Consider the following 14,744-nt stretch of genomic DNA (forward strand, 5'->3'; position numbering starts at 1 on the left):
CTTTGTATTGTCTTTACCTGGTTTTGGTATCAGGGTGATGTTGGCCTCATAGAATGATTTAGGAAGTGTTCCATCTTCTTCTATTTTTTGGAATAGTTTGAGAAGGATGGGTATTAAATCTTTGAATGTTTGGTAAAATTCGCTGGAGAAGCCATCTGGTCCTGGACTTTTATTTTTTGGGAGGTTTTTGATTACTATTTCAATCTCTTGTTATTGGTCTATTCAGATTCTCCATTTCTTCTTGGTTCAATTTTGGGAGGTTGTATAAGTCTAAGAATTTATCCATTTCTTCTAGATTGTCCAATTTGTTGGCATATAATTTCTCATAGTATTCTCTTATAATCCTCTGTATTTCCATGGTATCCGTTGTAATTTCTCCTCTTTCATTTCTGATTTTATTTACTTGAGACTTTTCTCTTTTTTCCTTAGTAAGCCTGGCTAAGGGTTTGTCTATTTTGTTTATCTTCTCGAAGAACCAACTCTTTATTTCATTAATCCTTTCTACTGTTTTTTTGGTCTCAATTTCATTTATTTCTGCTCTGATTTTTATTATTTCTCTCCTTCTGCTGGCTTTGGGCTTTGTTTGTTCTTCTTTTTCTAGTTCTGTTAGGTGTAATTTAAGGTTGCCTATTAGGGCTTTTTCTTGTTTGTTCACGGGAGCTTGTATCGCTATGAGTTTCCCTCTCAGGACCGCTTTTGCTGCATTCCATATGGTTTGATATGGCATGTTATCATTTTCGTTTGTTTCCAGATAGTTTTTGATTTCTCCTTTAATTTCATCAATGATCCATTGGTTGTTCAGTAGCATGTTGTTTAATCTCCACATTTTTGTCACTTTTCTTTATTAACTTTTTGTCTGGATGATCTATCCATTGCTGTAAGTGGGGTGTTAAGATCCCCTACTATTACTGTGTTGTTGTTGATTTCTCCTTTTAGGTTTGTTAATAGTTGCTTTATGTACATTGGTGCTCCTATGTTGGGTGCATATATATTTATAAGTGATATGTCTTCTTGATGTAGTGTCCCTTTTATCAGTATATATTTCCCTTCTTTGTCTTTCTTAACCTGTTTTATCTTGAAATCTACTTTGTCTGATATGAGTATGGCAACACCTGCTTTCTTTTGTTTGCCATTAGCTTGGAGTATTGTCTTCCATCCTTTCACTCTGAGCCTGTGCTTGTCTTTAGTGCTAAGATGTGTTTCCTGAAGGCAGCATATTGTTGGGTCTTGCTTTTTAATCCATCCTGCCACTCTGTATCTTTTGATTGGAGAGTTCAATCCATTTACATTTAGGGTAATTATTGATATATGAGGGCTTAATGTTGCTGTTTTGTCACTTATTTTCTGGTTCTTTTGCATTTCTTTTGTTTCTTGTCCCATTTGTTTTGGACTGCCAATTCAGTTTGGTTGTTCTGTCTTATGATTTTTCTAGTTTTCTCTTTGTTTATCATATGTGGTTTTGCTTTGATTATTTGTTTAGTGGTTACCTTGAGGTTTGGGCGAAAAATCTTGTGTATGAGATAGTCCATTATCTGATGGCCTCCTATTTCCTTATACTAAGTCAATTCAGTCACTTTCCTCTTCCCCTTCTAAGTTGTTCTTGTTATACCTTATTCTATCTTGTGTTGTGGCTGTGTGTTTACAGTGATGAGGTTAAATTTATTTTTGGTGAATTTCTTCCTTTGATCTTTGAGTTTAGTATTTAAGTGGTTGCTAACCTATTCCGGTAAAGATCTACTATTTCTCTGATTTTGTCTACCTACTTTTCTCCTTCCTCCAAGCTTTGTGTTCCCTCTCTCTTCTTTTTTTCAGGCCTGAGGGCCTTCTTGAGTATTTCTTGTAGTGGGGGTCTCGTGGCCATGAACTCCCTTAGCTTTTGTTTATCTGGGAGAATTACTATTTCTCCATCATATTTGAAGGATATTTTTGCTGGATAGAGTATTCTTGGCTGAAAGTTTTTGTCTTTCAGTATTTTGAATATATCATTCCAGTCTCTTCTAGCCTGAAAATTTTCTGTTGAGAAATCCGCTGAGAGCCTAATGAGAGTTCCTTTGTACGTTATTTTTTGTTTTTGTCTAGCTGCCCTTAATATTGTTTCTTTGTTGTTGACCCTGGCTAGCCTTACCACTAGGTGTCGTGGTGAAGGCCTTTGTCTGTTAATATATATAGGTGTCTTGTTGGCTTTGCTTACTGGTATTTCCTGCTCCTTCCCCAGATTTGGGAAATTCTCAGCTATTATTTCCTTGAATAGGCTCTCTGTTCCTCTTTCCCTCTCCTCTCCCTCAGGAATATCTATAATTCTTATGTTACATTTTCTAATAGAGTCAGATATTTCTCGGAGTCTTTCTTCATTTCTTTTTAGTCTTAGTTCTCTCTCCTCTTCCATCTGGAGTATATCTGTATTCCTATCCTCTAAAGTACTAATTCTTTCCTCCATATTGTCAGCTCTGTTCTTTAAAGATTCCAGATTCTCCTTTATCTCCTCCATTGTGTTCTTCATCTCCATCAGCACTGATTGGCTTTTCTTTATGATTTCAATCTCTTTTGTGAAGAAACTCCTAATCTCATTGAATTGTTTGTCTGTGTTGTCTCGTATTTCGTTGAGTGTTTTTATGATAGCTATTTTGAAATCTGTGTCATTTAGTTTATGGATTTCTGTGTCTTCGGGGTTGATTTCTGGGTGCTTGTCATTTTGTTTCTGGTCTGGTGATTTCATATATTTTTGCATTGTGGTTCCTGTGTTGGTTTTGTTTTTCCTCATCCTGGAAGTCTCTGGTTGCAATTTCCACCTGCCGCCACTCTCTGGTGGTAAAGGGCTGTGTAGTCTAAGCGCCCTGCGCTCTGCCCCAGTTTTTCTGCTGCGATCCGCAGTTTTTTTTTTTTTTTTTTCCCGCTGCGATCCACGGGTCCAGTCTTTTGATCAGGTCTGCCTGGGATTGCTAGGTCTGGTCTGGTCGGTTGAGCTGCAGAGTCCGGGTTGCGGGGAGGGGGAGCTCTCTCTTTTACCCTCTGGGTCCCTGACGTGGGAGGCTTCTCGATTGCCCCTCTTTATCCGCTCTCTGGGGTGCTCAGATGTTGATGGTAGCCCTGTGGCTCCTCTGAGTCCTCTGTGCGGGAGTTTCCCACTGGCTGAGAGAGTCCGAAGAGCCACGGTTTCCCTGCCGAGGGCCGCCCCTCCCACCTCTCTGGGAGCCGCGCAGACCGGGGTCGCTGATCTGATGGGGAGGGAGAGGAGTTCTCCTTACCTCTCCCCACTTCCTCCAGGGGCCCAGCACGTTCAGCTCTCAGATGTGCGGCGCTGTGGATCCCTCCACTCTAGGTTTTCACTGTCTGGGATTCCGTTGTTGGTCTGTGACTGTTGCTTTTGTTGTATCTTGTCGGGGGAAGAGTCCACGAGAAACCTCACTCAGCCATGATGCTGACGTCACTCCCCGTGTAGCTTCTTTTTAATGCCCTCTCTTTAAAATGTGAGTGCCCCAAAGACTGTGACCCTGTCTTTCTTTATATGAATTATTTTTAAAAGAATAGACACTTTAACAATGAAGAGCATGATGGGAGAGCCAGGACCCTAGAATCCTGAATTTCATTTCTATTTTTTCTCTGGTGTTATTTAGGAATATCTATTGCTGGAATTTCTGTAGAGTATTTATTAGACCTCTATGCCTCCATTTCTTTAAAATGGATATAACATTTTTACCACTTGATAATGCTTATTCTTTGAAATCTTAGGATGACACTTATGATTTTTTCCATTAAGCATCACTTACCTAGTAACAACATGAGTAGAATTTGAGGATCAAACGTGTTAAATAGGATCACTATCTTAATAATGTTAAAGCAAATTTCATATCCAACCCAGGGTCTATACACCTATATGCCATCAAGTCTGCTGTACTCTCCTCTCTGTCCAGTCTTGTGCTATCCAGGAAATTAATGCTGCTTAATATTCCGTAGCAAAATGCTAATATTAAAGTGGATGAGAAAGGTATCAGCTAGATATAATCCCAGTTTTAAACAGGACTATGCCTCAATAGCATTCTTTGTTTTTATTAATAGACTTTATTATTTAGAGCAGTTTTAGGTTTACAGAAAAATTAAGCAAAAAGTAGAGTTCCTATATACTTTTCAGTTCCCCCCAAATACACAGTTTCCCCTATTATTAACATCTTGTATTAATGTAATTTCATTCTTTTTATTGTATTATATTTAAATAATTGGAGACAGTTATTGCTTTGGTGAATAATAAGAAAAATATTCTCGTGATCTTAAGCAGTTTGATCTGTTAGCATCATTTACACTCAGACAAAAATTATTTTATTTGGTAGGCATTCTTATACTTAAGTAGCTATCCAGCTAATTGGGGGCACATTTTGCAACCAAACATGGTAAAGAAGGCACTAAACTTATAACATTAAACCATAGAATGAGGTTCTACTCCTGACTCTTCCCTCGGCTGGTGGCTGGCTGAGTTTCTTAACCTCTGTAGAACTCTGGATTGGAATAGAAAAGCTAAAAAAAGTCTTTCAAGTTCCAAGTTTCATTAATTTATTGATCCCTGCTTCCCAAAATGAGTTGGAGACTTTTTTTTTTTTTTTTTTTTTTTTTACTGAGTAAGCTTTGCCCTGAGCTAACACCTGTTGCCAATCTTTCTCTTTTTGCTTGTGGAATATTCACCCTGAGCTAATAGCTGTGCCAATCTTCCTCTATTTTTTGTATGTAGGTCACTGCCACAGCATGGCCACTGATGAGTGGTGTAGGTCCACACCCAGGAACTGAACCCGGGCCACCAGAGCATGTTGAAACTAACCAGGAGGCCTCAGTGTTAGCCCCTGTGGGAGACTATTTTAGGTGGCTCATTTTTTTTAATTTAGATGATTCTGTTTTTGTTTTAATGTATTAAAAAATTTAGTACCTCGAATCCATGATTTCACAAATATCATTGCTTAAGATGAGATTAAATTTTAAAAATTAGTCAATTTATGTCAAATTAAAGAAAATATTAAGTATCTAACTGTACATGTAACATATGACTTGACATACAATATGACGAAAACAAGAAATAAAGGGTAACTGAATAAAGTTTGGGAAACACTGGATTAATTACTGTACTAATCCATTCAAGAAATTGTGTCAAACAGGGCTGTGTCTCTGAACTCTTATTTTTTAATTAATACTCTCTAATAATTTGGCTCAATTAATGAACAGTCACCTTAGAATTTCCAGGGTGAAGGCAGTACAATAATAAAAGTACTCTATTAGAGAAATTCTCAGAGGTTAGGGAGCACAGAGCAAGAGCAATTAAATCTAATTGAAAAATACCTTCAAATTAGACAAAGTCTACAGGACCAATTTGTGAATAAAGAGAAGGGCTGATTAAACCTATCTTAAAGTTTTTCAGGCTGTAACAATTTCCCCATATTACATGGCATGTAACTTGACATATTAACCGTGACCTTATCCCGGTGTTTGAGTTAATTCATGGCTCTTTCTCAAGTGAGGTTCTGTCATGATGCTATCGGCAGGTGACCCCATTCCCCATGGCATCAGCAGCCAAACTGGCCTTCGATTTGGGAGGAAAGGAGACATTTGACTCTCATTTTTACATAAGGCTTCCTTCCCTCACTTCAAGTATCCAAAGCATATGGCTCTTTCTTTAATCCACATGTGGAACACACAAGGCCAGAAAGAGTAATGCGTCTTATTCATCTTCGTAACCCATATGCCTTTGCCCAATGCCTGAAACAAATACTTGTTGAACCAAAGATTTAGATAAGTTAATTATGAATAAACTGTGATCCAGTTCTGCTAAAGACACACTTAAGATATCAGTCCTCTGAAATTTTTTTGTCTGTCCATTTTTCTTGATTTTCTATGTGCTACTCATGTAAGTCAGAAGGCAAAGAATTTGGATCACGTCTCAGTTGCAGCATTAGTTCCATATAGTGCTCTCCTCCTCAGCTCTTGTGGAGAGTGGACTCAGGTTCCTTGCTGGAACACTTATTTCTGTGATGTGCAAAGCTGCCTTTGATGATACCCGCTATTCCATGAAATGTCCTGTAGTCGAAGGTTCATTTAAGAATCTCCTTCCAAGTCTTGGCTATTGTGAATAATGCTGCAATGAACACAGGGGTGCATGTATCTTTATGCGTTGGTGTTTTCAAGTTCTTTGGATAAATACCCAGCAGTGGAATAGCTGGATCATATGGTAGTTCTATCCTTGATTTTTTGAGGAATCTCCACACTGTTTTCCATAGTGGCTGCACCAGTTTGCACTCCCACCAGCAGTGCATGAGAGTTCCCTTCTCTCCACATCCTCTCCAACACTTGTTGTTTCCTGTCTTGTTAATTATAGCCATTCTGATGGGCGTGAGGTGATATCTCATTGTAGTTTTGATTTGCATTTCCCTGATAGTTAATGATTTTGAACATGATGTAATCTATGCAGAAATAGAAGTATAATGATGTACACCTGAAATTTATACAATGTTATAAACCAATGTTAGTGCAATAAACAAAAAATTAAAAAAAAAAAAAGTCTCCTCTTGGGCTGGCCCCATGGCTTAGTGGTTAAGTGCACGCGCTCCGCTGCTGGCGGCCCGGGTTCAGATCCCGGGCGTGCACCGACGCGCCGCTTCTCCAGCCATACTGAGGCCGCGTCCCACATACAGCAAGGATGTGCAGCTATGACATACAACTATCTACTGGGGCTTTGGGGGAAAAAATAAATAAAATTATTAAAAAAAAGAATCTCCTCTTTAAGTTTGCATAGTCTTCATTGATGAATGTTTATTGTTTCTTTGTCAGAAAATAAAATCTTTTTTTTTCCCTTAGCTCTTGGGAAAAATCAGTCCTCAATTATGGTAATCTGCTTATCTCAGGAATTTAGTAATATCTGTCACCTCTGTTACTTTTACAAAATGATAATAACTAATATTTAGAATCCTCCATGCTAAGCCCATGACTAGCATATAGGACTTTAACACTCACAATGACCCTATGAGGTACTAAGATTATTCCCACTTCACATTTTAGGAAACTGTGGCCTGGAGAAGTGAGGTTACCCATCCAAAGACCTCCAGTTTGTGTTGAACAAACTGAGACATGAACTCAGGTACCCTGACTCTAGAACCTGCATGATTAACCACTCTCCTATGTTTTTGTCCATCATTCTCCTATTTTGCATCATATTTTACAAATAAACCTCTTTAAACTTTATTTAAGGAGAAAGGTTATTGCTTCTACATTTATAAATCAATTTTATGGTGAGTCCTTCTGTAGGTTTTTTTTAATCCTTTATATTATACCCAAAAAGTTCATTCCTCAAATGTATCTGTCTTTATATATATCTTTTTATGGCAAGGTTTGCTTGGTGTGATGTGCCTTTACTTCAAGTTATGATACATACCCATCTGTCATTCTCTTCTTGATGTTCATGGAATAAGAGTATGTGATTTAAAGACACGCATTTCATGTCTTCCTCCCTAAGTAAACATGCCCACAACTGGGGCACCCTAGCAACTGAGAGAGAACCAATTGTGTGCTCCAGACAACATTTTTAAAGTAGGGGACTAAGGAGAGCCTAAATCCACCCCTTCTCCTGAAAGCCACTAGTGGGTCTGGGGAATGAGTCCTTGGCACAGCAACTAGAGTTTGTATCTGGCATACCAGCTCCCAGGGTTTCAAATGACAGAGTGTTAATCCGACTTTCTAAGTCTGCCAGTGGGGCAGAGAGAATAGTTATGAATGTAGCCTTTGGCCTCCATCCTTTCTAGTTATCTACCCGTCCAGTCATGTGTGCATCTGCCCCCCCAATTTTTTTTTTTAAAGATTTTATTTTTTTCCCCCCAAAGCCCCAGTAGATAGTTGTATGTCATAGCTGCACATCCTTCTAGTTGCGTATGTGGGACCCGGCCTCAGCATGGCCGGAGAAGTGGTGCGTCGGTGCGGTCCCGGGATCCAGACCTGGGCCGCCAGCAGCGGAGTGCGCACACTTAACCGCTAAGCCACGGGGCCGGCCCTGCCCCCCAAATATTTTAAACATTAACCATCTTCTCTTCTCCACCTAAAGATTTTAAGAAAATGCATATTGTTGTAGTTTATCTGGTATATTTTAATAAGTACCGAAGTCTCAAAATTAATAGGTTTGTAAATAGTGCTATTGCAGATAAGTGAATAGGAATAAGTCATCTTAGTTTATTTGCATATGTGTATGTATGCATGTATGTAGGTATATATGTATTTTCTTCTGTAGAGAAAGGATAGCCCAAATCTGAAATGGAGGTGGATAATTTTATACAAATGCATAATCAGTTTCTGCATGCTCTTCATTTTTTGTTGCAACCTCTGTCACTGCTTTCCATGACTTGGTATCTTAGACTGAATTTCTGATCTTGCTATGTTTAGAATCTATTTTTAACTTGGCCAACTGGCTTACCATGGAACAATGTGAGTGTTGCTATTTTAAAATATATAATAGTTGTCCCCATTTAAAACCCTATAGAAGGCCACTGTGGGCCTATCCCACTCTACTGCACATGTTCCAGGATGTAAGATAGTGATTTAAAAAAATAAACATTTACTGAGTTTCTGTATGTCAGGCAATAGGCTGTGGGCTTTCATATGTTGTCTCATTTAATATTCAAAAAAATCCTGTGTTGCTAGAGACTTCTTGCCTTACCAAGCACATGGTAATTGTACATACAATTATAACGCTGTGTACTGAGTGGAATGAGCATAAGTATTAATGCCAGTCAGTCCTGAGTTCAGATCCGATCTTTGCCATTTGTCAGCTATATGAACTTGGGCAAATTACCTGGCCTCTGAGTCGCAGCTTTTTCATTTGCCAAATGAGAACAATAATACTGCCTTGCAGGTTGTTGTGAGGAAATATTGAGTCGGTGTAGTACATTAGCCACTTCTACAGTGTCTGGCACAAAGCAGCAGCACAGTAAAAGGTAGTTATTGTTACTTTTTATTATTCTGAATTTCTTCATGTCCTGGAAAAGAAAAGACTGAAGAGCTTGGAAGACATGTTGGTTAAGTGGTCACTATGCTGCTCCCAGAGCTCTTTGACCCAGGCAGTTTTACTTGGAGAGGCTGGAGGGTGCTGCAATAACCCGATGTGCTGTTTGAATGACTGCCAGACCTTTCAGTTGGGGCCTTCTGCTCCTGGTCCTCAGACATCTGCTGGAACCTCAGGAGCGAGTCTTGGTAACTGTTTAACAGAAGATTAGCTTTGAGGGGGTGTGTCTTTCTGGCTTGGTCTCGACACAGCTTATGAAGAAGCAGCAGTTCATACACACACCTACAGGGGATATCTTTGGCTCTCACATCTCCATCCAAATGGATCTGGGTTAAAACCACCTAGTGAACGTTTCAGAATCTCTGTTTGTTCTCTGGGAAACCAACTAGATGCTTTCTGGATCAAGGGTCAGTGGAGCTTTTCCGAGTGGTCTGAGTCACCTTGTGACTTTGAGTTTTTCCTGAAGGCCAACAGAGATAACGTCTTGGTTCACCTACTCATGCTCAAGTGACTCCTCAGTATCGTCTTCTCTCCTGTCTGGTTTTGGACTGTCCAATTAGGAGACAATGGTATAGTTCCTTTAGTTTGGGGACAGGAGTTGGGATACCTGGGCTGCTGGGGTTGGTAAGGAAGGAGGCAAGAGGTCTTACATTTACTGCATCCCTACTATTGTTCCAGGAACTTCACAATGGAGATAATAGCACTGCACCAGGAAAATAGGGGGGAGTTTTCCTCCCCACTATGTTTTCTTAGCCTGAAATCTCATATGTAGTTTAAAAGCAAACTGTTTTAAATGACTATTACAAGAAAGAGTCACGGAACATCCACTGATGATCCATGTCTCCTACTACACAAGATACTTAGAAGAATCATTTGCAGAGTGGAATTTAGATAGTGTGGTCCTGGTACTTTGCAGGTTCTGATGGACATTCTCAGGCAATTACTGTTTCCTCAGGTATTTACTCACTTCTCCAGTGCAAGGATTTTGGCTTTCATTTTTCTGGCATTTCCCAATCACCTAATAAAGGTATCTGTCATAGTGTCTGCTTCATAGCAGTTTCTGGGGCAATGAAAATTTCAACAATGCTAACATCTCAAGACTTAAATATTTTCTAAACAAGTATTTTTGCATGAAATTTTACAAACTAAAGTACTCTCATTTTGTATTACAAAACTAAATGATGTAAGTAGTCCTTGGAAATGGTTGATATTTTTAATATATCTCTTGTGCACAATCTTGTTTGGAAAACTCTTGTTTTATTTGCCTTAAGCAGACAATCAGGATTTATGTAAATTGGTGATTGTTCATATGATACAATTTTGTCAGCAAAAATCAAGTATATAGCCACAAAAAGTTTTATATATAAAAGTTATACAGTTATCCAAAGTATTTTGAAAAAATAAATTTTGACATTTTAGCACCAAGCTTCCTATCCTGTTTATTATAAAGTGTCCATGTTTAAAAATTTGATGTTCTCATTAAAGTTTTTGCAATGGATCAGGCATCTTTGTAGAAACAATTTATTGTTCATTTGAATGCCCAGCAGGCAGAGTTTAGAAGTTGTTATAAAGTAAAATCTATTTTAATAGGTAAACCTAACCGATTTAACTCATATATATTATCAGACTTCAATGAGACTTTTCAGGGAATTTAGTTTGGCTTCTTTGTTATCAAAGTTTTGAGATTTTATAGAAAAGAAGCTCTTTGTGAAAAGGATAGTGTTATTTGAAATTCTTTTCCCACTACTTAGAAAGGATTAACTATTTTTTGAATTAGTAACATATGCACATGATACAAAATTCAAAAGATACAAAGGCTGTGTAGTGAAAAGACATCTCCCTTCCTCCCTGTTCCTCCACCCCCTCCTATCTCTCCCTAGAGACACTTACCAGTTTGTTTCTCTCTACTTGTTAAAAACCAGTTGCAATTGTTTATATTCTTTGATTACTGTCTTGTTTCCTTCTTTTTAGAATAATCAGAAAAATGTCATAGCGTATAATTCATCCAGAATCCTATACAACGTCCTTATTTTACATATGAAGCTGAGAGAAAATAAAATTTGCTTATTTTCTCTGAGCCTTAGGAAAGTCCTTTTCTATTTAAGGACCAGCCATGGCTCCTGGCATAGTGGAATAGAATTTAATAAATAGAATCAAGGCTGTAAATATACACTTTCAAATTCAGAGCTTCTGAGTGAGACTGTCTTTTGGCCACCAAGGTTTTGGAATCTGAGGGTTGAACCAGACCTTGAGGCAGCTGTCAGGAACCCGCTTAGCCCCAGTCCATTTCTGCAGCCATGTGTCTGGGAGATCCAGCTTCCACTAGGGCCACATAGCCTCCATCCAACCTAAGCAGACCAGGGCACATACTGTGGCCACATGCAGCAGATGCAGCTGCTTTTCTACACTCTGTATGCACTGCATTATTCGTTTTTTCATTTGATTGTTTGACATGGTATTTAAAGTACTTTTCCAAGTGTTCCCTTTCTGACTTCCCAGCTGACCAAGGAGCTTAGCTTCCTTAGTTCTTTAGTCACTTCACTAGTGTTCTGAGCACAACGGACACTCAGTTACTGTTGGCTATCAGTGGAATCTCTTCTTACCAGACTCCTCTGGAAATTGAGCTCTTTACCACCAACCTAGGCCACTCTACTCCATAACTTCCAGGTCACCTAACAGCCACAAGGTCACCATGACCATTCCAGTTAGCTTGTGAAAGACATAAGACAACAGATGGTCATGATTAAAGCATTTGTGTGCATATCAGATTAAGAACAAAACCAAACCAAAACAAAACAAAACAAAAAAACAATATTTATGGGATGTCATGGTGAACAAGCCGGGTTTCCCTGGCAGCATATGGATGTCAAATCCCTGCCCTGTACTCCTGGATTGGCTGGTTGGCCTGCCCTATGATGATGTGCATCCATCCCTCCCAGGAGCTCTGTGAGGACAGGTACTCTTGTCTTTATTTGAGTTGGCTTGGATCTCCATTTAAAATGTCTCTCATATGACCCCCAACTCCTCATCCCCATGACTCAGCCTGAGTTCAGGCCTCTCTTGTCTGGCCTGCACTAAACAATCAGCTTCCTCACTGATCCCCCTGCCTTTAGTCCTGCTGCACGTGAATGCCTCTTCCTCACTGCTGCTTATCGTCTTCCTAAGTCACAGATATGATTGAGTCACTCCCCAGCTCAGAAATAGTTAGCAGTTCTCTGTAGCTTATAGATAAATTCCAAAAGCCAGAATGCTCTGTAATACACTTTATAATCTGCCATCAATATAACATTCTAGCTTCCTGCCTAGTGAGACTCCAGCCCCCATCCTGCCCTGCCTCAAACCTTCCTCTCCCCCAAATCTCTATCCAAAAGGAATTCCTGAATGCTTTAAAATATTGTGGCTTTTCCTCATACTGTCCTCTTAACCTGAAAAGCCCTCTTCCTTACAATCAGTAACTGACATCTGTGCAACACATTGCAGTCCACAAAAAGAGAGGCATTCTGGTAAACACTCACTTGAGAACTTCCTGTGAGTGATGGAGAGCTGTAGCCAGACTCCCAGGCTTTAATTCACCATGTATTTGTTATGTGATCATGGGCAATTTATTTAACCTCTACAGGTTTCTCATCTTTAAAAAGGGCGTAATAATACTATCTTGTCTCCCAGGCTTGTTTTGAGGACTAAATTAGCTAATGTATTTAAAGCTTAGGACATTGCCAGACACACAGCACACTACATGAGGGTCAACTGTTATTTATTGTCCTCACAACATTCCTACTGTTAAGCAACACACAGCCCAAAGTCTCTGAAGTTAAGACTTAGGTCTTCTGACTCTAAAGCTTTAGTTAGTGATTTTACCATAGCACATTGCTTTTCCACCTAACAAAAGTCCTACTCATTCTTCAGATACCCAGCTCAAGAATCTCCTCTCAACTCTGGGTGACCCTAAGACACAACCAATGTACTTCATTGAAGATGCCATTGATTGTAAGACACACCATTATTTTGTGTGTCATTAAGGAAACAAAACCCCCGCCAATAATAATTGTGAGCCACCATCAATTGTAAGATGCATCTCTATTTCAGAGAAGTTAATGTGCACCTTAGAATCGGTGAAGTAAGGTAAATTTTCCCTTAACTGGGTTTAGATGGCAGGCTGTGCGTATCTCTAATAAGCACACATTGCATTGTATTGTAGTTGGTGGTTAACAGGGCTGCTTTCCCTACTAGATATGAGTAACTTTAGGGTAGGAAATAGATTGTACTTACTTTGGCATCCCAGTACCTAACACTGTGCTTGGCACAAGGTAGATATTCAATACCCGTTTGCTTAATATAAATTGAAATCCCCACATAAGATCATATTAGACACTCTAAGGGTACACTGAGAATGAAAAATATGTGACAGACTTCGCATAATAATAAAACTTAATTGACCCAACAGTTCAACCAGATATACCTTGGTGAATTGGTCTTCCTGCTTTGAGACATAAAAAAATGAATGACGTCATAAGTTGCCTTCCATATTGCCACTACCTTCCATGGGAAATAGGAACCCTACCTTGCTTAGAAATATTGTAAATACATATACATCTTGTACAAGTTTTCAAAGACAGATGACCCTTTTGCCAGCAAGAAAACACTAACAATATTCCTAGAGGCCTGAAGATGTCCACTTGTAAATTAAATATGAAGGAAGTGTTCGTCCCTACAGTTTTTGGGACACGCCTATTCTTTTGCTTTCTTTCTCTTATTCTGGAGAGTTTGAATGACATGTCTTTTAAAGTTTAAAAATAGGTACCCAGACAAGGCTTTGGATTCTGTCAAGAATACAGATTTACAGGAATCTCAGAATCTATAAAAGTTTTCACCACATTTTCATCCCTACAAATACTGTAGGGATGTTTTGTCATGCTTTCAAAAGCAAGAGTACTGATTTTTTTTTTTTACTTACCTTTTATCAATCAGTTGATCTTTGAATGAAAAGAAAACTTTAAGTAGTGCAAAAAGATTGCTTCTGGAATCTACTCTGCTGATCTTAAGCATGTACAGTGCAACCTGTAGTTCCAGGGAACACAAGCCGACCCACCTGGAAAACACGATGAAGAGGAACCTCCTCTCCACTGACAAGGACATCTTTAAAGGGGTTCTTGGCTGGCTTTCTTATTGACATATGCCTCCTGATCATCCAAAAGACAGTACATTATCTTAATTTATGATGATTTGATTCATTAAAATCTTGTGATGGGCCAAAGATACACTTCTAAGTGGAATGAGGCACATGGCAGTTGTAAGCAGATTAACACATTTGGTGAATATCAAACTCTGAACTAACTTTACTGTTCTAATCAATCAAAAGGTACAACAAATTTAATTAGGTAGATTAAATGATATTTAATGGTATGCCTGATTATTACTCTGCAATAATGAATAAGCAGCTCATGTAAACAACTACAATTGGTCTTTAAAATATGATAGTCAGGACTGTTTGAGATAAGCTGGAGAGAAGGAAGGGGAGAAATAGATAAAAGCTAGCTGCTCTGACACCACTCTCAAGACCCCTGGATCTACATGTAACCCAGGAGATCGAGGCAGACGGCTGTGTGCCTAGATCCTCCTGCACTGTGGTTCTCAGGGATGTCACGGGGCTGAAGCAGCTTCCTGAATCGTGTTTACACGTCCATGTGTACAATACCCTTGACCATGGGGATGAACCACCATT

This window comes from Diceros bicornis, chromosome 1, assembly GCF_020826845.1.
Source record: "Diceros bicornis minor isolate mBicDic1 chromosome 1, mDicBic1.mat.cur, whole genome shotgun sequence".
Classification (NCBI taxonomy): Eukaryota; Metazoa; Chordata; class Mammalia; order Perissodactyla; family Rhinocerotidae; genus Diceros; species Diceros bicornis.